Genomic DNA, 25,464 nt, shown 5'->3' with positions numbered 1-25,464 from the left:
CTTAATTGGATGTCCACGAGAGTTCTTGTGTCACGAGAGTGGGAGAGAAACTTTCCTCCATCCACTTTCTCCATGCCATGCATAATTTTTATAAGCCTCCATCGTGCCACCTCTGAGTCGTCTTTTCACTGAACAAAAATGTTCCAAACACTGCAGTCTTTCTCCTTAACGTCCATTCAATCCTGCCCATTTGTAAGACAACGGATGATTCCTCAGGCACCCTAAGGGCTTCTGATCGGGGTTGAAAATGGGGTAGGATGAGGGGCATCAGTGTGAAGATGAGCGAGGCAGAAGGAAAGGGCTGGAAGCGGACAAGGGCAGGATGGAAGAGTGCCTACCTTCGACAGTTAAATCTACGCAGCCCATCAAAAGTGACTTACTATTGCACTGTTAAAATAAAGAGTTCATCCGAGCATGCACAGAGAACCTTTCCAACACCACCCAGCAACTGCAAGGCTTTCTCCTGCAGACAAACTCATTTGCGCCTTTCATTGTGGAATCTGAGCTCCCTACAGGATAAACCCCTGCTCCCAATTTCCCCAAAGTCATCTGCTGCTACCCTAGCACATCAGTATCTATTAGAAACAGAACAGCCTCCTCCTCCTCCTCCTCCTCCTCCTCCTCCTCCCAAACATTTTCTTTTTCCACCGCAACACAGTCTGCTCCTCTCAGAGCCTCCTTTCCCCCCTTACAACGGGCCTCTCATCAGGCTCAGTGACAACATCGCTTAGCTGCTGCTTGAGAAGGACGCACTGGAATAATAATCAAAAGGAACCTATTTTCTGCCGCAATGTAATCCCTGCTCCATTGCCATGGTACCAGACGGTGGTCTTTTCCTTTCAGTGACCAGGCATGGTCCTCCTCGATTTCTCCTGACGGAAGGCTTTATTCTCCCTTGCATTACGCAAGAGGCCAGGATTGTCTCTCCTTGGGAGGAGAGGCGGGCATTAAAAAGGATGTGTTTAGGTCGATTGATCCTTCAGGGACCCGAGCCGGTTCCAGGCCTTTGAAATCCTTGACTAGGAGCTCAGACAGAATCCTTTCGATGGGACATAACAATAGGGAGAGATGCTGCTCCGCCACTCCTCTGCCTTTCAAGGAATCCTGCCCACCCAAGAACCCTGCAGCTTTTCTGATCCTCACCTTAGATAAAACAGTCACTAAATGCAGTGGAAAAGCACCCTGTTTTTTACAGAAAACAAAACTTCTGCATACTGATGCTTGGCACTCATAGCCATGAGGGGAGAGGGAATGCAATGAATTAGATGTTTGGTGGAGTTTTTTTAAAACAACAACAGCAAAACAACAACAATAATATTATTATGAGTTGCACACAGCAGGCTGGGGCTCACCTGACCTCCAGACAGTTGACTCACTGCTCCCTTCCAGGAAGGGGAGGTGGCAAAGAGGCCTGCACAGTGTGAACACACTCACTGCAGTACCACATTGGCTCAACCAGGGCATTTGAACCACACCGACTGCCCTGCCCCCTTGCTTCTCCTCCTCCTCCTCTCAGCAAGCAGCAGCTTCTCAGCTGTCAGGATTTTTAAAAATCCAGTGAATACCTCCCAATTCCACCACCCCACCCCCGCACAATTTACAAATTTAGGAAGCAGTCTGAGCGACCTACCTTTTGCATTTCTTTCTTATTAAAAGAAAAGCCAGGAGTAGGTGCTTGAGAGAAGTCAGAATGTACAAATGGACCCTCCGTTCATTTGCTTAATCCCCTTTCAAGGCCACTTGAGCTCGCATCTTGTGGCCCTGAGTTCCACAGATCCGTTGCAAAGCTTGTGCGGAGGTATTCCCTCTCCACTTTCCTCAAGTGAAGGAAACTTGAATGACTCCAAGTTCTTGGGTTATGAACGATGAAGAGGGAGAGAGAAGAAGAGAGAAGCTCTCTTTATCCACTTTTTTGTAGACCATGAATAATTCTGTAAACCCTTCTCATGTCACTTTTGAGTCCCCTCCCCTCCTCTTTTCATCGAAGGTAGGAATGTGTAACCTCTGGCCCTCCAGATGTTGCAGGACTCCAACTCCCATCAGCCCCAGTCAGCCAGCATGACGGATAGCTGGGGATGCTGGGAGTTGTAGTTCAGCAACATCTGGGTGTGCACAGGCTCCCCATTCCTGATTTCATTAGCTTTTTTCCTTATGGGGTGGTGTGCCTTTCATCACTTGCTGTTACCACCCTACAGTCCAGAGAGGCAGAGTTCACCTAATGCTGCACCTGACAAGCCATTGTTGTCTCATAGGAGTACCAATGAAGATATTCCAATTGTAATCATTGCAGTATACTTACAAACGGGGCAGGTGTTCCGGCTGCATCGCTCAGCTCATAGCAGCACCAAAATAAAAGATTTATAATTGCAATTGTTTCCATATGACACCAGCAGGGGGAGCAGGCATATATTTGTGACAAGTATGTCCCCTCTAAACATATCTCTCTCTCTCTCTCTCTCCCATAAATTTTATCTCCCGCTAACCCCCCACTTGAAATAACAAACTCTTGCCAGCATTTCCCATTTCATAGGATAGATTCATCATTATTGGCTTAAATGAGATTAAAGGAAACTATGTTACTGGATAAAAGCAATGACAGGGCAGGAAAAAGAGGGAAGCTGAAAATGACCCTGGTGTTTTTGGTGCTAGACTATTGCCTCCTACTCCCTGCTTTCCCTCCTAATTATTTAAAAATGCAGACAATGTGAAATGAGAGATTAAAAGCAATGGAACAGGAATAGAGGGCCTCTTGAGCTTTTAATGCATGTTATGCATTTCCAAGAAATCAATCTATTCATGCAGAAGCACCTGCACTTTGGAACTCCCTGCCTATTGACATTGTGCAGGTGCCTTTGCTATACTCTTGTTGGCACCTGCTTAAAACATTTTTGGCTGAGGCAAGCCTATCCTGGTATGTAGAATGTTGACATGTGCATTGATATGGTTTTAGCTTGTGGTTGGATTGAATTATTTGTGACTTTATTAAATACTTGGTAATGTTATTATTTTCTTCTTTCTACAAACCGCTTTGTAGTTTTATTACAATTAAGCGGCATACACACACACACAATTAATCGGAGCCGGCCCTACCGTTAGGGAAAATGAGATGGATGCCTCAGGCAGCAGATGCGGTAGGGCAGGAGTGATGGTGAGTCATCAGAGGATGGAGCTGGATGCGTGTACAAATCATAGGGCCTGTGCTGAACCTGTTAAGCAAGCTAGCCATCAATAGGTGCAGTGAAGGATTTTGTGCTATGATCAGGGTTGGACCAAAATGGGTGGTTTCATGTTAAAATGCAAACTGAGGAAAATCACCACCATCAACACACACACACCGGCAGCCAAGAACACACCATAATCTATCCTATTGGCTACAAGAGAATGCTTCTTTCAAGCCAAATTTCAGGGGGGAACAGGGACAGTCCTGTGGATTTATGTGTGCCCTTGGGCTCCCTGTTGGTAACTTCTGATGGAGATCAAGGTCAGGCAATTTCCTTTGTTCTGTATGCATAAGCATTGTTTCTGTTGGGGCTGAGGACATCAGTGCCACCTCCTCTGGCCAGATAGACACTGCCCCCTTCCCCAAGGTGTATTGGGGAGCAAGGCTGCTGGAGCATGCCCTGGGTGGGCTTCAATCTCTTATTTTGGATTTCTCAACTCCTTTAGCGGAAGAAGAACCTTGACTCTTGGTACATGAACGGCAGCAGTTGGCAGTGCGCTGCTGCGGTGCTGATATGGACTCCCAATTCTGCACATCACTGCCAGTTACCAAGAAGAGGGAGAAGCCCAGTGCGGTGCAACCTCAGCAGCAGAACCAATTCAACAGTCCTATTGCTGTGCCTGTGCCAAGCTCACCACTCCCCCTTCACTCCCAACTCCCAGAAGGAAGTTCCACTTAATTCAGTAGGGTTTATTTCCAAGTAGGGGGATCAAACTAATTCAAACTTTTTAACCAATATGTGACCTGGAACACAGCTACCCTCCAAAATTCATGCTTCTCTGAATTTTGCAATGCACAGTTCAAGGTGGGTTAAAGGCATTTTCCCCAGTGTAGGTTTCATGGATTCTTGTGACTATGAGTTTCAAAAACTCCATAAACTTTGGTTGGGACCCTAATCCATTTAAATTATCATTAAGTCTTTAACCCATAGGGGATAGCAGAAAATAAATCAATGGGACATTTGCCATTGCTGGAAATTTCAAGTGGTGGAAGTGCAGTGGCCAGCCCTCAAAATTCACACTTCTCTGAATTTTGCAAAGCAGTACTTTAGGTGAATAATGCGCACCAAAAAGCACGTACAAGGTTAAAGTGTGCATAAAAATGTGCACATGCATGACACTAACAAACAGAAATGCATTATATTTGGGGGAATTGCTCTGCAAAACTATGCACAACTGCATACAAACATGTGTCCATTAGGAGAAATTATCACTAAAATGCTGTTGAATTTCCATGACGGCTTTTTAAAAAATACAAGATAAAATGCAAACTAATGTGGAAATATGGAGAATTTAACTTAAATTATAAAAATGAGAAACTGTTAATGCAAAAATAAATAGATGGTGGATTCGCCCATGCATACTTGTAGGGAAGTGGACACAGGGAGCCACCGGAAGAAAAATAATAATGGGAAATGAAAACCTGATTCTCAAGGACAAAGTCTGAGACCTGGAAACCCTAACAGGCTGGCTGCTAGAGAAGCATCATCTCTGCTCCCTTCCAACTCTCGCTTGCACAGTTCTTGCAATTGCTTGATTCACTCAGAAAGAAGAGTTCTGCGAACTTTCAGCTGTTTTCACCCAGGGCATGGCAAGTTGATTGTTGTCACACTTTGGACCATTTACAAGTGTCCTTTCCCCTTGCCAAAACTGCAGAAAGTGGGAAACTGTCCTACTCCCTGAGAGTACCAGTTAGTGGGAATTGCAAGTGGGCACAGTGCTCTTGCACCCAGGTGCTACTTGCAGGCTCCTCACAGGCATCAAGTTGGTCTCTGTGAGGACAGACTGCTGGACTGAATGAGCCACCACCCTCATCTAGCAGGACACCTCCTATGTGCTAAATTCAAAGCTACACAAGCCACGAGGCATATCTTCCTGTTCAGAGTTAGGTGGCAAATGGGCTTTTCTTGTAAACCTCCATGTGAAGGGCACACAATTTTCCATATTTTCTGCAAAGGAAAAACAATCCCAAAAGACTGACTACTGCCTACCTGACCATTTTAGCCACAACCATTTACAGTAGTGCACTGGGGTCTACCAAACAGCCCCCAATCTCTTGCACCATTAGAAAAATGCCTCTTTCTACTCCACATAAGGGAACCCCACCCCACACACAATCCTGCTATTTTCCAGCTTCAGTTTCTGACCAGTGCTATGTCTGTTACAGAAACACTTAGGGCAAACCCTGGGCGGGGGGGGGGGTTGTCAAAAAAAATGAGGAAGAGGGGGCAAAGGTCTGCATCTGTCTGGTTTTAGGCTTGGGTGGGGAGCAGGAAATCATCTGCCCTTAATGAAGACCATAGGACCCTGGAAGACAAGCCAGACTGGGACACACCCGGTCAATTCTCCCAGGCCCTGGAAGAGCAATTGCCAGGCAGAACAAAAGGCGTCTATGGAGGAAGGGGGGAAACAAATGAGAATCGACCGAACACAAGGACATTGGGGGAGAACCCGGCTGCTCCAACAGCACGCCCAGGGTCAACAGCACCGACTGGAGCGGATAAGTCAAGAGGAATCGATAATGCAAAACAGCCCACGTCTCTGGGAAGCAAATCAGTTCAAATGCAGTTAAAAACCTTCTGGGTGCTCTGCGGCTATAAATCCTTATTGAAGTCTGGCAGGTGATGCACTGACTTTGACAAATGCAGGTCCCCCTGTATATTTCCCCAGGCTCTGTGTTTTTTTCACTCTGCTTGTATGTTCATGCGCACCACACATGCAGGTGTAAAATCTGGACCAACAATGGTTATAAAGAGTATGCTCCATTTTTCCTTCCCCCATGCAAATTGAGGTTTATCATAAGCCAGATTTCCTGGCTGAATAGAATTACAGTCTGCCTGCCTAAAATTTCTCTTCTACTTCCAACAGGCTGCTGGAGGGCTTTTTCTTTATCTTTGCTATGAGTCAGCATAGCAGGCTTCAAAATGAAAAAAGACAGTCACTCATTTTTTAAGGTGGGTGGGTGAGAAGAACCTGCTTCCCCACATTTTGACATGGAGGGGTTCTTCAGTAGAACTCTCCAACCCAACAAAAACCTTTCAGGCTGTAAGCCTAAGGTCACTTTCTGGTGAGTAAGCCCCACTGAACACCATGGGACTTCTTAGTAAGCATACGTAAGACTTCACTGCTGGCTGAATCTAAGACCTTATATCATCAGATTATTTGTCTATATAGCACAGTATTGTCAAGAATGACCAGCAGTGGTTCTCTGGGGTTTCATACAGAGGGTCTTTCTCAGTCCTAGGAATGGGGGAGCAATTCAATTCAGTTTGCATTTAAAGGCAAACCTACCTAATCTGCACTTTCTGGAACAAGATGCGAACCAAAACACAATAGTTCTGAAAAATTCACCCTTCTCGGACTCTCTCCCCGCTCTGAAATTTGCAATGCAGTTCTTCAGCCAAGTTGTATAATGTGATGAAGTGTGTGCAAAACTTTATTTATTAGTGAAAAATAACATACAAAAATGAATATAGTTAGGGAAATTGCATACAAAAATGTCTATGTTTGAAGAAATTCACACTAAAGTCCTGATACATTTTCATGGGGACTATCTCTCTCTCTCTCTCTCTCTCTCTCTCTCTCTCTCTCTCTCTCTCTCTCTCACACACACACACACACACACACACACACACAAACTGATGTGGAGAACTGAACTGAAGATTGGAAAATGAGAAACTGAGCAAAACCCAAATGGACCAATCTGCCTGCCGCTAGTTGCCAACCAGGCAGGCGAAACATCTACGGGCTGGACATAGATAAGCATCCTGTCGCCGCTTTGAAAAATGAGGAAGCAGCTTATTAGATATTGCCATTGAAACTGCCTGCCCTGCCCAGCTGACTCACTTGAGTTGTTTCACGCAGTCTTTTTCCCAAAGTACCCCTGAAGAGAAGGATAAGTGAGTCATTGTATGGGGACAGAGGAATGCATGACTCATCAACTTCAGGGAAATGGGATGAACCGTTACTTTCTTGATCAAAGTCAGCACAGGGGACAAAACACAATCCCCTTTAAAAACATAGGTTGACCAGTAAAAAGAGAACTACATTTTCTCTGCCAGGCATGATGGTCAGAGCATTTCCAACAAGGAACTAGTGATCAATTCCCCACGCCAACACAGTGATATTTTGCAATATTCTCCATCATGTCTGCAAGTTTCTCTGTCCATCTGCCTTCACCTCCTTTCCCAGTTTCTTAGTGTGGGCAGTAAGGAAGGGACTTTTGGAAAGCTCAGAGGAAGGGGACACTGAAATTATGTTTGTGGAACTTCAGTCCTTGAAAGAGAAAATTCCCCAACTGAGTTCTTTCTATTGGGGATTTATAGATCATCAGCAACCATTTCACCAGTCCTTACTCTCACCTCAAACCTATTTGCATGAATAGCAACCAAGAGGCAGAAATTGTAGTGCTTAATATGCCTGGAAACAACCCCCTCCCCAGCTTGGGTGCAGTCCTTTCTTGGTGCACAGAGCTACAATTCCCAGAGTTCCCTGGGAAGATGGAATGATTGCTACACCACTCTGGGAACTGTAGCTCTCTGAAGGGAGTAGGGGTCTCCTAACAACTCTGAGCACCCTTGGCAAATTATAGTTCCCAGGATTCTGTCGGGGAAGTCTTTATTTGTTAGCCAAAGGCTTTCAATTGGACAATTGTAAGTGGCATAATACTGCTTTAAATGTACAGAGTCACAGCCAGAGTAGACCCAGTGAAATCAATGGAGTTGTGAGTAGCGACAAACTCAATTCCATTTCTAGTTTGGATAGGTCACCATAGGAAAGATAAATAGAAAGAATGGGGTCTTCTTTCCTCATCCAAATTGCACTTGTGGGAGGCCCATTCTGGTCTGGGATGCAGCAGAGGGTGAAGAAGTCTTCCCTCCACTACAAGGATCCCAATCCAGTCCTTTCACTGGTCGTTTTTGCAAGAAAAACCATACACACCAGGCCAAAAGACATGATTAACATCATATGTACTTTGGCCTTTGATAGAGATTCTGTTACAGGTACCCCCTGTAGACAGTGGTCCCTAAAGTTCAGCATCCCAGGAAGTTGTCTAATTTGCCTGCCCCTACATCCTGACCAGGATGCGGGTGGTGCTGTGGGTTGAACCACAGAGCCTAGGGCTTGCCAATCAGAAGGTTCAAATCCCCGCAAAGGGGTGAGCTCCCGTTGCTCAGTCCCTGCTCCTGCCAACCTAGCAGATCGAAAGCACATAAAAATGCAAGTAGATAAATAGGTACCACTCCGGCGGGAAGGTAAATGGCGTTTCCGTGCGCTGCTCTGGTTCACCAGAAGTAGCTTAGTCATGCTGGCCACATGACCCGGAAGCTCTACGCCTGCTCCCTCGGCCAGTAAAGTGAGATGAGCGCCACAACCCCAGAGTCATCCGCGACTGGACCAAATGGTCGGGGTCCCTTTACCTTTACATCCTGACCAGATGTAGCACATGCAAGAGCTTAAAAAGCGCATGGTTCAAGCTCCTACAATTGTCAGGGGGAGACCATGCTGGTGGTGTCATCATTGGCCCCTGCCTAGTTGGCATTAACCAGTGTCAGCAAGTTTTCGATGATGGTTCCTGTTTCTGGACCAGCTTCATTCATGAGGTCCATGTATCTCTCTAGCATTCAGAAGGAACTTTCAATTTTCCTGTGTACTCTGTGTACATATTTGATGGCTGAAATATACTGCTCCTGGCAAGCATGAAACTATTGGCTGTGAAGCTGTATATTTTTTCTTATGCCTTAAATAAGTTTTTATTTCATTTTTTATTGTATTCTTTTAACATGTGGGCGTTTGCTACCCTGGGCTTTTTTGGGAGGAGGAGTGGGGTATAAATGTAATAAATGGCTAAAAACAACACCAACAGAAGAACGTAAGGCCAGGACTGAGGATGATGTGGACCAGCCACCAGATGCTGATGGGCCAACATATCTCATCATCCCTAAGCATTGCCCATGCACCCTGAGGCTCATGAAAGTCAGATTCCAAAAACATCTGCTGGGCCGCAGGTTCCTTAACCCCGATATAAGAATAGGACTGGAATGTCTACTGTAGTTGGATTGGAAGTAAAAAAGGGACGAGGAGCACACAGATCTTCTTTGAAGTCCACCAAACATCCAAGGTCCATTACCGTCTATCACCCTATAGAGAAATCCTCTGTAACTGAATCTTTGTTCACAAGCTCTCAAATTATGATTATCTCTGCTTTGCTCTTGTTCTCCAGCTCCCTCCACCTGCTATAGTGGTTTATGTGTGTGCATCTATATATTTATTGGCGGAGGAGAGACTAAGTATCTATTACAGTCAGCTGTTTTTCTCGCTCCTACGCACTTATCCCATTATGCTATAATACTTGTTGTAAGGTGCGCCTCCTCATCCCCACTTTCATTCCATAATATTGAAGTCCCATTTCGCCAACACAGCGTAATGCACCATAATCTCATACAAGAGAGACACCAAAATGGATGGATTGATGGCTCTTTCCCTTTCATCTGCCTTGGTCCAATCCCCCAACGAGGGTCAGGCTTTCTGATAGGGGATATACCACAGTCACAGCACCAGCTGGCACCAGCTGCAGCAGTTAGGAACATAAGAACACAGGGAAAGCCTGCTAGATCAGGCCAGTGGTCTGGCATTGTGCTTTCAGGGTAGCCACCCAGATGCCTGTGGGAAATCTGTATGCAGGATTCGAGCACAAGAGCCCACTCCCTCCCTGCTGTGATTTCCAGCTACTGGTATTCAGAAGCATTATGGCCTCTGACTGTGGAGGCCAAACAAAGCCATCAAGGCTAGTAGCCATTGATAGTCTTTTATTTCCATGAACGTGTCCACTCCTCTTTTAAAGTCATCCAGGTTGGTGGCTATCACTGTTTCCTGTGGCACTGAGTTCTGTAGTTTAACTATGTGATGCACGATGAAGCGCTTTCTTTCATCGGTCCTGATTTGTCCAATATTATTTATTATTTTATTACTTATTGAATTTATATTCTGCCCTATACCCGGAGGTCTCACAGAAAAGATCACAATATATAAAATGAAAATAAAAACCCAGTAACAGCCCCCCCCCCCAAAAGAGCCACATTTTAAAAGGGTATTGGATGTTGATAAGGTCAACGAAAGGCCTGATTAAAAAGGAACGTTTTTGCCTGGTGCCTAAAGGTATATAATGAAGGCATCAAGCGAACTTCCCTGGGGAGAGCATTCCACAGACGGGGATCCACTGCAGAGAAGGCCTGTTCTCGTGTTGCCACCCTCCGGACCTCTCGAGGAGGGGGCACACGAAGGAGGGCCTCAGAAGATGATCTCAGGGTCCAAGTAGGTGCATATGGAAAGAGGCGGTCCTTGAGGTGTTGCAGTCCTGTGCCGTGTAAGGCTTTATAGGTCAAAACCAACACTTCGAATTGCGCCTGGAATTTAATCAGCTTAATTGGATGTCCATGAGTTCTACTGTTATGAGAGAACAAGAATAAACTTTCTCTACCCACTTTTTCCATGCCACTCATAATTGGTTACACCTCTATCATGTCACCTCTTACTCACATTTCCCCTGAACTTGTTGTTGTTTAGTTGTTTAGTCGTGTCCGACTCTTCGTGACCCCATGGACCAGAGCACACCAGGCACTCCTGTCTTCCACTGCCTCCCGCAGTTTGGTCAAACTCATGCTGGTAGCTTCGAGAACACTGTCCAGCCATCTTGCCTTTTGTCATTCCCTTCTCCTTGTGTCCTCAATCTTTCCCAGCATCAGGGTCTTTTCCAGGGAGTCTTCTCTTCTCATGAGGTGGCCAAAGTATTGGAGCCTCAGCTTCAGGATCTGTCCTTCCAGTGAGCACTCAGGGCTGATTTCCTTCAGAATGGATAGGTTTGATCTTCTTGCAGTCCATGGGACTCCCCTGAACTAAAATGTCCCAAATGCTGCAACCTTCCTTTTTTAAGGGAGTCACCTCATCCCCTTGATCATCTTGGTGGCCCTTTTCTGAAACTTTTCCAACCCTGCAATATCCTTTTGGAGATGAGGTGACCCAAACTGTACACAGTATTCCAAACGTGCAACATTAATTTGTATAACAACTCTATGATATTGGCAGTGCTATTTTCACTTCCTTTTTTAAAAAAGGCTCCTTCAATGGAATTTCCCTTTCTGCATAGGGACTTGCAAGATAAAAACAATTCTCTTGAATTTCTCCTAGAAGCAAACTGGAAGCTGGCGGCACTTGTGTAAAACTGGCATTATGGGTTCTGCACAGGTAAAATACCTGTTGCCAGCCAGACTCCTGCATTCTGGGCAAAAATAGGTTTCATTGTAAGAATTCATGCTTCAGACAGTTGTTACCCAAACTGTAAATTCAGGAAGTCATTATGTAATCTATGGATGCAACATCCTGTTCTCATAATGGCTAACTTGGTACCTCTAGGAAATCCACAGGCACTCTCCTCTCCTGAGGTTTCCAGGTATTCAGAAACATTTCTGCCTCTGGCAGCGGTGGCAGAACATAGCTATTGATTCTAGTCCATTTCTCTGCTCTTAAAAAATAACCAGCCAGGCAGCATGAGAAGCTCACATGCATGGCATGTTGTAATAACTTTGTCTTGCCATTTGAACCTCCCTCTACACCACAACAGGAGGCTGCCACTAACTATGGAGACTTCGTTTGACTTCTCATGGTTAATGTATTTTGCTAGATCTGTGGTCGATAGGAAATATAGAAAGAGACTGGTAGAGATTTATTTCATCTATGGATTTCATGCCCAGGAGCGGCTCTGTAAGAGAAGCCTTACCAGTTCATTTCATCCAAACTCACCACTGCCCTGTTGCTGCCACAGCTAATCATAGCCTGTAGGAGTACAGTGCACTCAGCTGACAACAACATTATGGAAAACCAACACTGCTGGGGGCTGGGGGTGTTCAGCCATACCAGTTTATTCTAAACATTGGCACAAGGAGGGCCTGTGGCAGACAGGCTCAGCAGATCCACTCAGCTCAATGACGTTTTTCAGACAAGCAAGAACCAGATGGCCCATTTTGCAAATGTTTGGTTTTCAAATTGGCTCTTATGAAAGGAAGGCAACCAGAGGAGCAATTGACAACCCGCCTAGCCTTGGAAGCGGAGGCACGCTTTGGCGAAAAATGGGAATACAAGCCAACTAGTGTTCAAAGCTCTATCATTCCACCTCCATTACCTGTCTGAATGTCACATTGACTGAGGGTACACTACAAGGAACTGCATAGGAATAATTTATCCTTTCCTCATTAGGACAAATTGGAATTCATCTGAAGAACTCAGAGCAGTTTTCTTAAAAAACACACACAAAAAAACCTCATATTCTCAAAGTCTTGTCTTGTCTATAACCCTGAGAGTTCAGTACGGTTCCTCTAGGCTATTAATCTAGAGCAGCTAGAAAGTAGATTGCAGTCCATCGGTGTACCTGGGTCAGTTTCTGGTAGACCACCAAAGCATCTGTGGCAGGTGGCATTTTTTGCAAACACTGCTAGACCTTGGCTTTATCCAGAAAGGTAGTTTTAAGGTTCTTAAATCACAAGCACAAAGAAGAAGAATTTAAGACAGATCTCCTATGTGTTCATGCTGACCACAAGATCTGGAGGGGGCAGAGAGATCTGCAGGACTGAAGGCAGTCAACTCCTGACCTACAGAAGATAATTCTAGTTGAGTACCCATCACATTTTCCAAGTTACAATGGGCAAACTCAGACAGATAGGGGTCTTCCCCACTACCAGCAAGGTGTACCGACCTTTGCAGCTTGTCATACATTGGGAATAAAATGGAATCAATTTGTCCAGAGCGTCCCACAAATAGCAATACTTGGGAAAGCTGCCCCCAAAGTATGAGCTGCAGAGTACATTGGGAATGGGATAAAGAACCTAGTTTTATTCAACAAATGCTGCCTTTAGATATATGGAGCTGCAGAATTCTGGATCATCCAATGAAACTAAGCAGCAGAAGACCTGGGCCAGATATTAGGAAGAACTTCTTCACACAACGTATCATCCATATATGATGTGCTGCCACAAAGGGTGATGATGGCCCAAGGTCACACTCAGTGAGCTTCAGTGAGGATTCAAACCCATGTCTCACAGGTCTTAGTCTTACATTCTAACCACAACACCACACTGGCTACAATCAAGTTGCTAATCTCTGAATGCTTCAGGACTTTTCGTTCTCTTGGGGAGAAAGGACAAAATAAGCTTCATCAGAATCTACTCCAAATTTTTTGCACAGGTATCTTTACCTGCAATGGTGTTTTTTTGGGCTGTCATCCTATAGAATTGTAACTTGGAGAGTGCTAGAATACTTCCTTTATAGCCTCTATCTTTTCCATCCAGGATTCATCCATCCAAGAGAATGAAAAGTCCTGCAGCATTCAAAGATTAGCATCCATCTAAGGTTAGACTGATGGGGCTCACACCTCCAGCCTTGGGCTAGAAACATGGTCCAAAGTCATTCACATGAATGCCCTCTAGACCTCTCCATCTGGCTCTTGGGACACTTCCTAGGCTGCACACTCTTCCCAGCCCCATTCTCTTTCTCTGGGAAACATCCCTCACTGACCTTGTTGGACATCTTTCTTGTGTGCCTATGCCTGGCAGGAATGTTTCTTCAAGGCTCAACTGCTGCAACACGCTCTGCATGGGGCTACTCTTAGATTTGGTCCACAAACTGCTGCTGCTGTAGAACACAGCAGCTAGACTGCAAACTGGAATAACCTCACACCAGCTTATCACATTAGTGCTGAGGGATTTGCACTGACTGCCAATACAACACCAGGCCAGGTTTTAGTACTGGTCTACAAACCCCTTAACAAATTGGGACCAGGGTATCTGAGACATTGTTTCCCCCCTTAATATACCTATGCAGGGAGGCCCCTGTAGTCTGCTCTGAGGTGACACAGAGTAGGGCTCTTAGTACAGTTGCCCCAGTGTTATAAAACTCCCTTACAGTAGACATCAGTCAGGTGTCAACCCCTCAGGGAATTTATTTAAATTTTACATATTTATTAAATTTATATTCCACCCTCTGAAGGAGCCCAGGTTGGCCAACAACAAAGGATGAAACAATAACAGCACTGTTAAAAACAATTCTAATACAAATGCAGATTGGGAAAGACCTAGCTTAAAATGCTTGGAGTCTATTGAGAACTTTTTTTGGCCATCTGTTGATGGCATTTTTTAGAAGGTAATCCTGGCTGTGCCACTGTTGATCTTGGAACTGTGTATTTTAGTAGATTTTAATCTGACAATACATTGTAGTGATTTCCGTTTCATACATGGCTTTGGGATACTTTTCAACGCAGAACGATGAAGAGAATTTTCTAAACAAGTAAATGCATTAATAACAGTGGCACTTACAAACCCAGAAGCTTTTGAACTCTGATAATGCCACTTGCCTCCATAGATGGTGGATGTGTGTGTGTGTGTGTTTTTCACTCTCAAAGGCTGTATGCCTCTGAACACCAGTTGTCAGAAATCGCAAGAGGGGAGAGGGCTCTTGTGCTTGGGCCTTGCTTGCAGGATTCCCACAGGCATCTGGAAAGCTACTGTAATAATAAGATGCTGAAGTAGATGTGCCTTCAGCCTCATCCAGCAGGGTTCTTCTTAAGATTCTTACAATCTTAAGATCTTGCCTTTGGCTCCATACTACTACTAATGATAATACAGTTATTGATGATGGTGGTGATTATGCAGTTCTTTTAGCTGAATTGCCTATGTTTCTTTGAGTTATTGGAATCTCTTGAAAAGAGCTACCTCATTTCCCCCAAACCTTTATCCAAATGTGTGTGTTTTTAAAGAGAGACCACCTAAAGAGAAGGGCCATGGTCTCTCTATAAACCTGCCCACCAGTTACAATGTTCTTCAGATGTTCACCTCCAGGCACCTCCACTTTCTGAAGCCGGGCAAACAGCTACTGGAGAGAAAGGCCTCTTTCTTGATTGACAGCAATACCACAGAACCATTGGTATTGGAACTATTGGAGTAGGATAATGAGAGCCAGAGCAGGGGTTTTTGAGAGCAGAGGGTGGGTTCATGAGGATAAGAGGGTGGGTTCATGTGCAGGAGTTTTAGAGAGCAAGAAGAAGAAGGGTTTGGACTTGATATCCCGCCTTTCACTTCCCTTAAGGAGTTTCGAAGTAGCTAACAATCTCCTTTCCCTTCCTCCCCCACAACAAACACTCTGTGAGGTGAGTGAGGCTGAGAGACTTCAGAGAAATGTGACTAGCCCAAGGTCACCCAGTAGCTGCATGTGGAGGAGCGGGGAAGCGAACCCGGTTCACCAGATTATAAGTCTACTGCTCTTAACCACTCCACCATGCTGGCTCCTATGGGAAGCAGGCAGAGAGTGGAGTGGGCCGGGAGGAGGAGTTTGAGAGAGAGTTTTGCATAGGGAGAGGGTCACAGAGAGCAAAAGAGGGGGGTTGCAGTACACAGGCCTGCTACAGTGGCAAGGTGGGGAGTCAGAGAGCGAGAGAGGGGTTTTGCAGGGGGCTGGTTCAGTGCGGAAAAGAGAGTTTTTGTGTGGGCAGAGGGAGTGAGGTGGGTCAGACTCGGAAAACGAGAGAGGAGGTTTGCACAGCCCTGGTGGAGAGCAGGGAGAGTTTTTTGGACAAGCAGAAGTTGGTGGTTTGGAGACAGAGATGGAGACTTCGGAGTAAGAGAGCAAGGGGTGGTGTTGCACAGGCCTAGTCTGTTCATCCAGTGGATTGCTTTGAAGTCATTACTGCACCAGATAAAGTAATTTTAGCCCCCCTGCCCATACCCCACCTGACCTGTATTTTGCCCGACCTGTCCATCACTTTTTCCGACCCAAGGCGGCAACCCTATTTGGGCTAGAGGTAAAAGCAGGTGGAGCAAAGAATGCAAATTTTACCTCTGTACATTAGGGTAGTTTCTACACCCACTTGGACACATCCTTCTCCATCCTTTATCCAGACAAGCAAGACATTATCAGAGTTGAAGGTTACATTTGGCAAGGCTTTTAAGCTGAGATCTTTCTGAGTCTTCATCTTTATTGGATCATTTTTAAGATGGTTTTTATTGTTTAATCCCTTGTTGTTTGCTGCCCTGGGCTCCTTTGGAAGGAAGGGCAGCATATACATTTTGTTTATTGTTGTTGTTGTTGTTAATTCACGTTAGGCAAAAAAGCACAGTATGATGCAGGGCCAATGAGGGTGTGACCTTAGGGCCAGATAGGAAGGCATGTGGCCCCTGGGTCTGAGGTTTCCCAGCCCTGCTTCAATGTTACACAAATATTTGCTGCTGAAAGTAGACAGTCTCAGCCAGCCTAATGGTAGAGCCAGCTCTGGCTTTTAATGAATCTTAAGTTACTTGAATAAGGAAAATCTCTTTACCTAAGCCAGTAGCCCCATCTGCAGTGCCAGTACGCCTCTGGCTTTGGATCAGGTCCCCATACACTTTTCTTTACCAAAGAACACTCCAGACATTGGATCCAAGTACATAGACAACATTCTGGCAACGTTCCTGTATATACACTCCTAGAGCAAAAATCAAACATGGCTTGATATTGGCCAAGTTTCAAGTCAATGGGAGAATTCCCAAAGGGGCTTAGTAACAGCAAAGTCAGGCCAGGGGTGAGAACTCGTAAAAACCTCACCCTTGTTTTCCAAGTCTAAAAAGATATATATATTTTCCCCTAGCTATAATTGACTCAACAAAACATGCCCAGACTTTCAAATGCTTATCCATGGAAACAGGAAGCTGGAGACTTTCTCTTCCTGTTTTAACAGCTATGCAAGTGGAACAACTCTACAAAAACTGTGGCCTTGCAGTCTTGTCAATAAGAGTGCCTGAACCAGCCCCCACACTATCACTTTTTATGAATGTAAAACTGAAATTTGACAAATAAGAGCAATGTGTGGCATAATAGCTTTCATGGCAAGAACAGCAACAAAAATAAAAAAATAACTTTATTCAGATGCATCATTTCTTTCTTGTTTCACCTCTGCAAAACATCACGGTCATAAATGGGATGACTCAATGTTTACATAGGTATCTGACTTTACCCCCAAATTCCAGGAAGCGGGCGGGGGGAATGGACAAATCTGTCCATTTTCAGTTTCTCACCATTTCCAATTGCTCCAGTCTTAAGTTCAGTTTGCCTCCATTCCACATCAGTTTGATAATTTTATGACTTCATGAAAATTCGTAACATTTTTGTGCAAATTTCTCTTTGAAATAAATGTATTTTCCCTTACATTCTCTCCCCACACCCCCAGCCATGCATATGTAATGCTGTTCACATTTTATGCCTGAGAGGAATGCATAGAGAAATTTGGAGATCATTGAAATTTGAAGTATAGCTGTACTTTGGTTCATATAACAATTTGAGAAGTGTGAAACTGAGTGACCGAATTCCACCATCACCAGTCCCTATGAGAAAGCCAAATTTTCAGACATGAAAATCCTGCATTGCAATATAATCTCCAGATTGATGCACGAATCAAGAGTTGTCTCACCAATTCCAACTGCAGAAGTATTTCTTTAGAATTATTTTTTTTTGGGGGGGGGTGTCTCCCCTTCCCCCCCTTCCCCCCAAAGAAGCAGCAAACTTTAGCACTTTCTAGTCCATATCTGCCTTTTACTTATTTCAACTTCTATTGATAAAGCAGCTGTGAAACAGGAATGGCTCACTGTAATCCCAGACTGACTTTGACTGCAGCCAGTTTGTTTTGAGAGAAGGCCAGAATCTTTCATGGTTGCTTCATAAAATTTCATTTAAAGCACAATCCAACAACCACCCAACAATTCGCAAGGGGAGAAAAACAGTGCATACTTTTTAAAAAGACTTAATATGCAAACAGCAACCAAGACAAGGTATTTAACTACCAGATTATTTAAAGTAATCTGTTCGGTGCACAAAAGGACAAATTTGCAATTTTCAGACTGATGGTGATAAAAAGGCAATGGGAACAAACCAGGTTTCCTCCATAAATTCCCAAACATTTATTTGAAAAATCTTTCCCCCCCCTCCCTTTCTTGGACAATCAAATGGAGGGCATCAATTACATCGTATATAATTATTCATTTCCGGAATGAAGGTTTTTCTTGAGGTGGGCAGATCCCCCTGCCAACCCTCTAAGAATTAAATGACATTTATTAAAATGAAAGCATTAGGCCACTAAAATTAGGCATGTTTTAAAACGATGCTAAGCACTCAGAGCAACTAAGACCCTTAAGATTTAAGGCGTAAACACTCGACGGGTTTTAAATGTTTCTCTAGATAATTACAGAGCTCAAAATACTTTTGTCAATGGTAACGTAAGAAGGGATCCTTCTAAAAACAGGACCCCACAAAGGGTGTGTTTTTAATCCAAAGCGCATGCTTTTAAGTGAGAGGAGGCTGGAACAATGCTGATTTTTTTTTAACAATCCAATTTAAAGCAGTGCAGAGATGATTCCTCCAAGCTTTCATTCTTCAGATTTACTGGTTGTTGTATTTAAATAAACAGAATCGGAAGCACTGGATGTAGAACGTTCTGGAATTTTCAAAGCATTTAAGAAAGCTGCATTTTAGAGACAGTATTAAGAATATCCAAGTGCTGTTAAAACAAAAGTTCTAAGGCTAGGAATTTAAGCCCTGCAAAGTTCTGGATATCGGCCTGTTTCTAAATGAGACGTAGATGCCCGAGACTCATGCATAAGAAGACAACTGAAGATCTAACATTATTCTTTGCAAACAGAAACAAGCGTAATGAGACGGATTTTACTTGCAGATGACCCCAACCATCCAGGATTCTTGTGAGAGGAAAGAAAGAAAGACTTCTCCCCTGAACTTGCCGGTGCAAAACCTAACGCTCTGAGACACAAAAGCCCATCTTTACACGCAGCTCCCGTTCGAGCAAAGCGTAAGTTGAAAAACTATCTTTGGCCTCTTTCAGAAATCACTGCTGAAAAAGAGATAAGCAGAAGGACGGGCAGAAAATGCCTTCCGTTTTGCCTTTCCCAAGACTTTGAGACCAGAGAGCAACAGTAGAGTTTTCTTAAGCCTGCTATAGAACAGATCACTGTTTTCACTTTGCAGCTGCGTCTGATTTCTTACCGCTGGTCGGAAAATAAAAAAGCAAGTCATATATGCATATATACCCTCCCCTCCCAAATCGCCAACACAAAAAAGTCTCTCAAGATACCACAGCATTTGACATACGGGCAGCGAGCGACAAAAATGAGAAAGGCAAAAGAATGCCGCACCGGCGTTATAATTCCTAATTTTGCAGGATGCATTGCGGAGCTGTTTATCAGACACCCGGTGCACTATAGATAGATAGCTATGTGATGAATAACTCTCTGGTAGATATCTTCTCCTTCCTTCGCTACCACCTCCCCTTGACAGGGGCCACTGATAGAGAAAGAGGTTCAGAAAAGCAGCAAAGTGAAAGACGAAGAAACAATAGGCAACCGTGGCATTGACAATGCTGCCTGGACCCCTTTTTGGGCTCCTGCTGTGACACTTCCATTCAAGAGCAAGAGAGGCTGCCATCATAAGAATGGACAATGGCATGAGGAATATGGGGGGAGTGGGGGTGGAGGAAAGAGAGAGAGGGAGAGAGGGAGAGAGGGAGAGAAAAATCAGATGAATACAGCACTAAGATGGCAGAGTTCTCACCTTCTCCACTTTTTTTCGGACATTCTGGATGGAGACGTCCCACCAAGAGGAGCCTAAGAGGATGTTCGGAACCTTTGGGCAGTTCTGAAGACTTCAGCATTTGCAAATGCAATTTTAGAACTGTTTGTAGGGGCATATTCACTGGATGCCGTGTGTGTGTGTGTGTGTGTGTGCATGAGTGTGTGTGTGTGTGTGTGTGTGTGTGTGTGTCTCCTGTTTTATGTCCTGCTATCTGCATCACACACCTCTATTAGTATGAAGACTTTCTGTCCATGTAAGTAAGTGAGGGTGTGTGTTCCTTAAATGTTTGAATCGAGATAACACATCTGCATGCATTTGTTAAGTGAAGGATAGCCTATAGCAGTTACTACAACTATCAATTAGTCAGCAATAGCATGAGATCCCCATGCGTCGGGGTGTACAAAAGGTGGGAAATATGCAAATAAGCTCTAACACCTGGGTCACGTACAGTAACTTTGCTTGCAACATAAATGCTTCTCATTTTCTGCCTTTTTTAAAAACAAAAACAAAAGATCATCCCTTTCTGTTTTCAGTACTATAAGGTTATTCACAATAATATTAGTATTCGATTTTGAAATCCCCCCCCAGATGTTTTGCTTTATTTTTTTAGCAGTTAAAACTAGGAGAAAATTAAAATATTGTTTTTCAAAGGTTCTAGGGGTAATCCATGGCTGTTTCTGAGAGCAGTCAGTTTCCAGAGAGTGGAAGACAGATATGAAATGCATATGACTTTCTTACTATTTCCAACACAGATCTAGTTTGAAGTTGGGAAAAGTGGCAGTGGGAAGAGATTTAATATTTTTTAAAAATCCAAAACAAAGAAAATGGGAAGGTGTAGTGTGTGGGGATTATTCAACAGACCTCTCTTTTTCGGGGGAATCTTAAAAATGTAGAGCATGTTTGCTTTTCTTTTAAAGGCATTGTTCACATTAAGAACATTTTAAATAGGTTTTTCTTTTTTTAAGAACCTGACCACCGTCAGTTTTATGTTTCGCTTGTTATGTTCTTATCAGCTTTAACCACAAGGAATATATTTATACACATACACACATATATACATATATACATACACATACAAATCTCTCCTTTGCAATGTGCTTGTAAATTTAGCTCCCAGAGGGTGCAAGCAAGCTGGAAGCCAACCTTCCCAAATTATTAAGCTCAGTAAAACCCCATAACAAGAACTAAAGGCAGGGGGAGGGGTAGATCATAATCTAGATACTGAAAACAATGTCGGAAAAGGACAGAGTGTTACTTTTCTGTCTTGCACCTAATCCTTGCCCACCCTTCGAAGCATTTTGGCTGCATTCAATGCGCTTTGTGGTCCTTGGATGCAAATAATTTCATTTCTGCTAAACAGCAACATTTGTGTAGGTATTTAATGTGCAGACAGAGCTCCTTGCGGTGGCATAAGGTTGCATGCTGGCAGCCGGCCAGCTCAGTGGCTGGAAGCCTGAGCAACGATACCAAAGGGAGCTTTTTTCACTCTCACCCTCAGCAACCCTGATACCCCTTAGATTCGCTCATCCTCAGAGGGGCTGGGAATCCTGAGAAACAGAGGGAAAAGGCCGGGCTACCAAAAAGAACCGTGTGTGTGTGTGTGTGTGTGTGTGTGTGTGTGATGAGGGAATTGCTTAATCTGATACGCAATGTGAGACTTTTAAAAATGCAAAAAAATAAAATAAAATAAATACATCCAGTCATTGTATATGAAAGGGCACTGCTGTTGTTTAGCAATGCTATTAAATGGGTATGCCAAAATCCAAACCACTCTGAGATCCTTGCAGCACAATCTCCTACAGGTCTGTTCAGAAGGGAGCCCACTAAGCTCAATTAGATGGTCCCTGTACATTTATTTGTTTATTTATTTCAGCCATTGCCAGCACGCCACTCGCCAAGGGCTTCGGATTACAGCCCCAGCGCTTGAAATGTGCACTGTCGATTGCGACAATATGGAAAGCACTGCATTTTTTAAACTTTCATAATCTGGCTCTTTCCCTCCCCCCCCCACCCCCCCCCAAAAAGACAGGATCGCGTTAAGAAGAAAAGGGAAGACCTTGTGTGATTTCTGAGCTTTGTGACCTCATGGAAGAGCAACCCTCTAGCTCTGCTCAGATCTATTTTGCACAAAACCTCTGACCAGTGACAAGCATAGAACGACAAAATCATCTGCTTCTCCACCGAACAAAGAAATGTTAAAATATATGCATGTGGAGGAATGGGGGCTCACTGTGTGTGGAATGGGGAGGAGGGGGGAAGGGACTTGCAAACCCCCAACCGTGAGCGGGGCTCTGCTGCAAAAATGAATCCATGCGCTCTCTGAGTTAGCCATCTGCAAACCCACATCACGCAAGGAAGGTGTTAAAAGGTGGCTTTATTCTCTCAGCAAATAGCTAGATAGCTAGATATTAAGTTTGGATGGGATCCAAAATTATGCTTTTTGATTACCTGTTTTAGAATCAGCGCTTTGTGCCTTATTTGAGGAGGGAACAGAATGAGATCGTTGTACAAGGGCTAAGTCCCTGGGATGAGCATGTTGCAGTTACCAGAACAGGAGAGGCAAGGATATAGTGGGTTCATAACTATGTGCTTCTTCTCCTTCTCCTGAGTGCTTGTCTTCTTTATATATATATATATAAATTAAAACATTTTCCTTCCAGAACACAGCAATATAAATTGACCCTTTCATTTTTTGAAGACGAAATAGTCTATGGCAAGGAAGCAGCCCCATCTCACGTACTTCACCTCTGAATATCTTAAGAGTGTAACCTTGTACACACATACCTGGGAGTTCCAGGTATGGACGCACACACAATATTGCACTGCTAATTTTGCCAGTTTTGCACAATTCAATATTCCATGTTGTCTGGGCATATCTGGAACATTTGTTATTCAAATGACTTACACACACCCCCCCACTTTTGCTTCGAAGTGTTTCAACAGCGACTCGTTGCCTGGACATTTTAGTGGAACTCCTTGCCACTACAAACGATAAGTTGAAGCAAGGCAGAAGCCAAAGCCTGGCTCACAGTGCGTATTGTTCCATTCAGCAAAAGAGCTCTACATGTGCACTGACTTCACTGTCTATCCAAATTTCAGCAAAGCAAGACAACCTTGACCTTAGAATCTTGTATAATTATATTTTATTTGGGGCATACGCGGAGAGATGCTGTGCAGACTCAGGAAACGAAATTCTGTTCCAACTTTAATGTCTCAATTATTCAAGATGAGTTTTGGTTTTAAAAATAAAATAAACCACATTGCATTTATTTTTTTTTACCTTTGGGTGTGTTCTCAAAGCAGCATGGGTGTATTATTCCAATAAAATTAAGCCATTTTGGGGAAAGGGGAAGCTTTTGAAAAAAATCTGCCTTCCAGCCAACTTGATTTAATCTTGCCCCGTTCATGCAGCCACAGCAAAAATGTGTATATCCACGCGCACACATCGGAGAAATAGCAACGAAAGATTTCTGGGAGATTAAAATGATGAACACAGCTCTTTCCAATTTATAAATCTGTCTGCAATTCAGGTGTAAGGGAAACGGTAACAAATGCTCCTTGATTAGGCAAACCAGTTTTCAAGTCAGGCCTGTGCTGAAATTATGTGGAGTCAAGTAAGAGGAAAAAGATCAGTTCATGGAGATTAGATAGATAGGTAGACAGACAGACAGACAGATGATAGATTTGTACATAAGATTAGGGTGCATGCTTTTACAACAGCTTTCTTCAGCATTTCAAAATTGTATTTTTAAAAAAGCACACACACAGACACACACATTTAAAGCAGATTGACATTTAGAATTTCACATTGTAAATCTCCCAATGTCTGAATGCAGTTACAAGGTCTGACAATGGAGGAATAATTCATGTCAGTCCCAAAAAGGGGGTGGGGGAGACGGGGGTGGGGTGGGGGTTTCAATCAGCTCCTTGCAGCTAGTCTCCTGCAGGGCTCCACCAAGACGAAAATGTGGAATCCAGATCTGCATCATCCATCACCTTTCCCGAGTCTTTCAATTAATGACACTGCAATCAGATCGATAGCGTGTAATAAGAACAGAGCATTGCATTTCTGTACCTATTAATTTGCTGAGTGGCTCCAATGCTAAAACGTGACCAGAAAGGGGGATAATGACAAAATATCCCCTTAATCGGGGAGAGGGGAGCATGAGATTTGGTCCAGTAGTAGTTCAATGACTTCCTCTAACACCCCCCCCCCCCGCCATCTCTGCAGCTCATCTCTATCCAAATCTTCAGCATGCAGGGACTGGGAGGGAGTCAGTCTCACTAACCGCCTTGCATATGCTGGGATTCTGCTGAAGCACAAGAGAAAACCAGAACAAAAGCTTTCTTTTCTTTTTCTTTTTTAAAAAAATATTAAAATAAAGTAAATTCCTAATCCTAATGATCATAGAGGCATGCTTCGAGCTGTATGAGCAATACCAGTATAAAACCTGAAAGTCATAAGAAAAGGGATGCTGAATAAGATTCCTAGTAGCTTAGGGGGCAAGGAATTTTTTAAGCACCCCACTGGGGTCTTTTACCTCTTCCTCACGGCTAGCAAAACCAGAACAAATTGTGGAAATCTGCCTGACGTGCATTATGCGTACAGGTTGCAGAATGCAGCATTTCTTGGTGCAACATTTAAATTTCCTGGGCAAAAATGGTTAAAAACAGAAGAAGAAGAAGAAGAACACAACCCTGACTAGACACCCTGACACACACACACACACACACACACACACACACACACACACACACAGCAAGCTATTTATCTTGGGAGTGCTTAATGTGTGTTTAAGGTGCATGCAAGTTGACAGAGGGAAATCCATTTTTCTTCCTGACTTGGACCAGTCACCCCCCATTAGCTACACAGCTAGCCAGAATCATTCTGCCATCTAAACTGTGGCTGAGCAAGCAGGACTCTCCAAACCCCTTTCTCTAGACCTGGTGGAGTGTAAGCGTTTGAGCAGGGCTGGCGGAGGGCGGGGGGGGAATGGCACATAACTGGCCTCTGAGCATTTCTAGATCACAGAAAATGCTGCGGCATTGTAAACCATGTAGCATCGAGGACATGTTGTGAGTGAGAAGACACCTACTCATGCAGGCTCCCCCCAGGGTGGAAGTGCAGGCGACCTCCAAATGGGTTGACATCACGAGTTAGGACTCGTGAGAAATTTTAACATGGGTTTCACTCACACGGTCAGAACTGAGAGGCACAGAATTATAGCAGGGGTGAGGAATTCCCAGTCTGCATCTCTGATTTCATAAGAACATAAGAAGAGCCCTGCTGGATTAATAATAATAATAATAATAATAATAATAATAATAATAATAATAATAATAATAATTTTATTTATACCCCAGCCACTTCCCCAGTGGCTTCCCTAGCCACTCTGGGCGGCTTCCAACAAAATATTAAAATACTGTAATGCATCAAACATTAAAAGCTTCCCTAAACAGGGCTGCCTTCAGATGTCTTCTAAAAGTCTGGTAGTTGTCGTTCTCTTTGACATCTGGTGGGAGGGCATTCCACAGGGCGGGTGCCACTACCAAAAAGGCCCTCTGCCTGGTTCCCTGTAACTTGGCTTCTCG

At 43.9% G+C, this 25,464-nt stretch overlaps 1 long non-coding RNA gene across 1 annotated transcript in view; it reads right to left on the bottom strand.

The window, feature by feature from the left end:
- The window catches only part of LOC307203805, a 55,397-nt gene extending 33,556 nt beyond the window's left edge, over window positions 1–21,841 (bottom strand). The window contains exon 1 of the long non-coding RNA XR_013833369.1: window positions 19,852–21,841. This is a non-coding gene — a long non-coding RNA (uncharacterized lncRNA). The remainder of the gene's footprint in view (window positions 1–19,851) is intronic.
- Window positions 21,842–25,464: the final 3,623 nt, after the last annotated feature.

The sequence above is a fragment of the Podarcis cretensis genome (genome assembly GCF_951804945.1).
Source record: "Podarcis cretensis genome assembly, chromosome: 15".
Lineage (NCBI taxonomy): Eukaryota > Metazoa > Chordata > Lepidosauria > Squamata > Lacertidae > Podarcis > Podarcis cretensis.
Note: the sequence above shows the minus strand (reverse complement) of the source record. Positions and strands in the feature narration are given on the sequence as shown.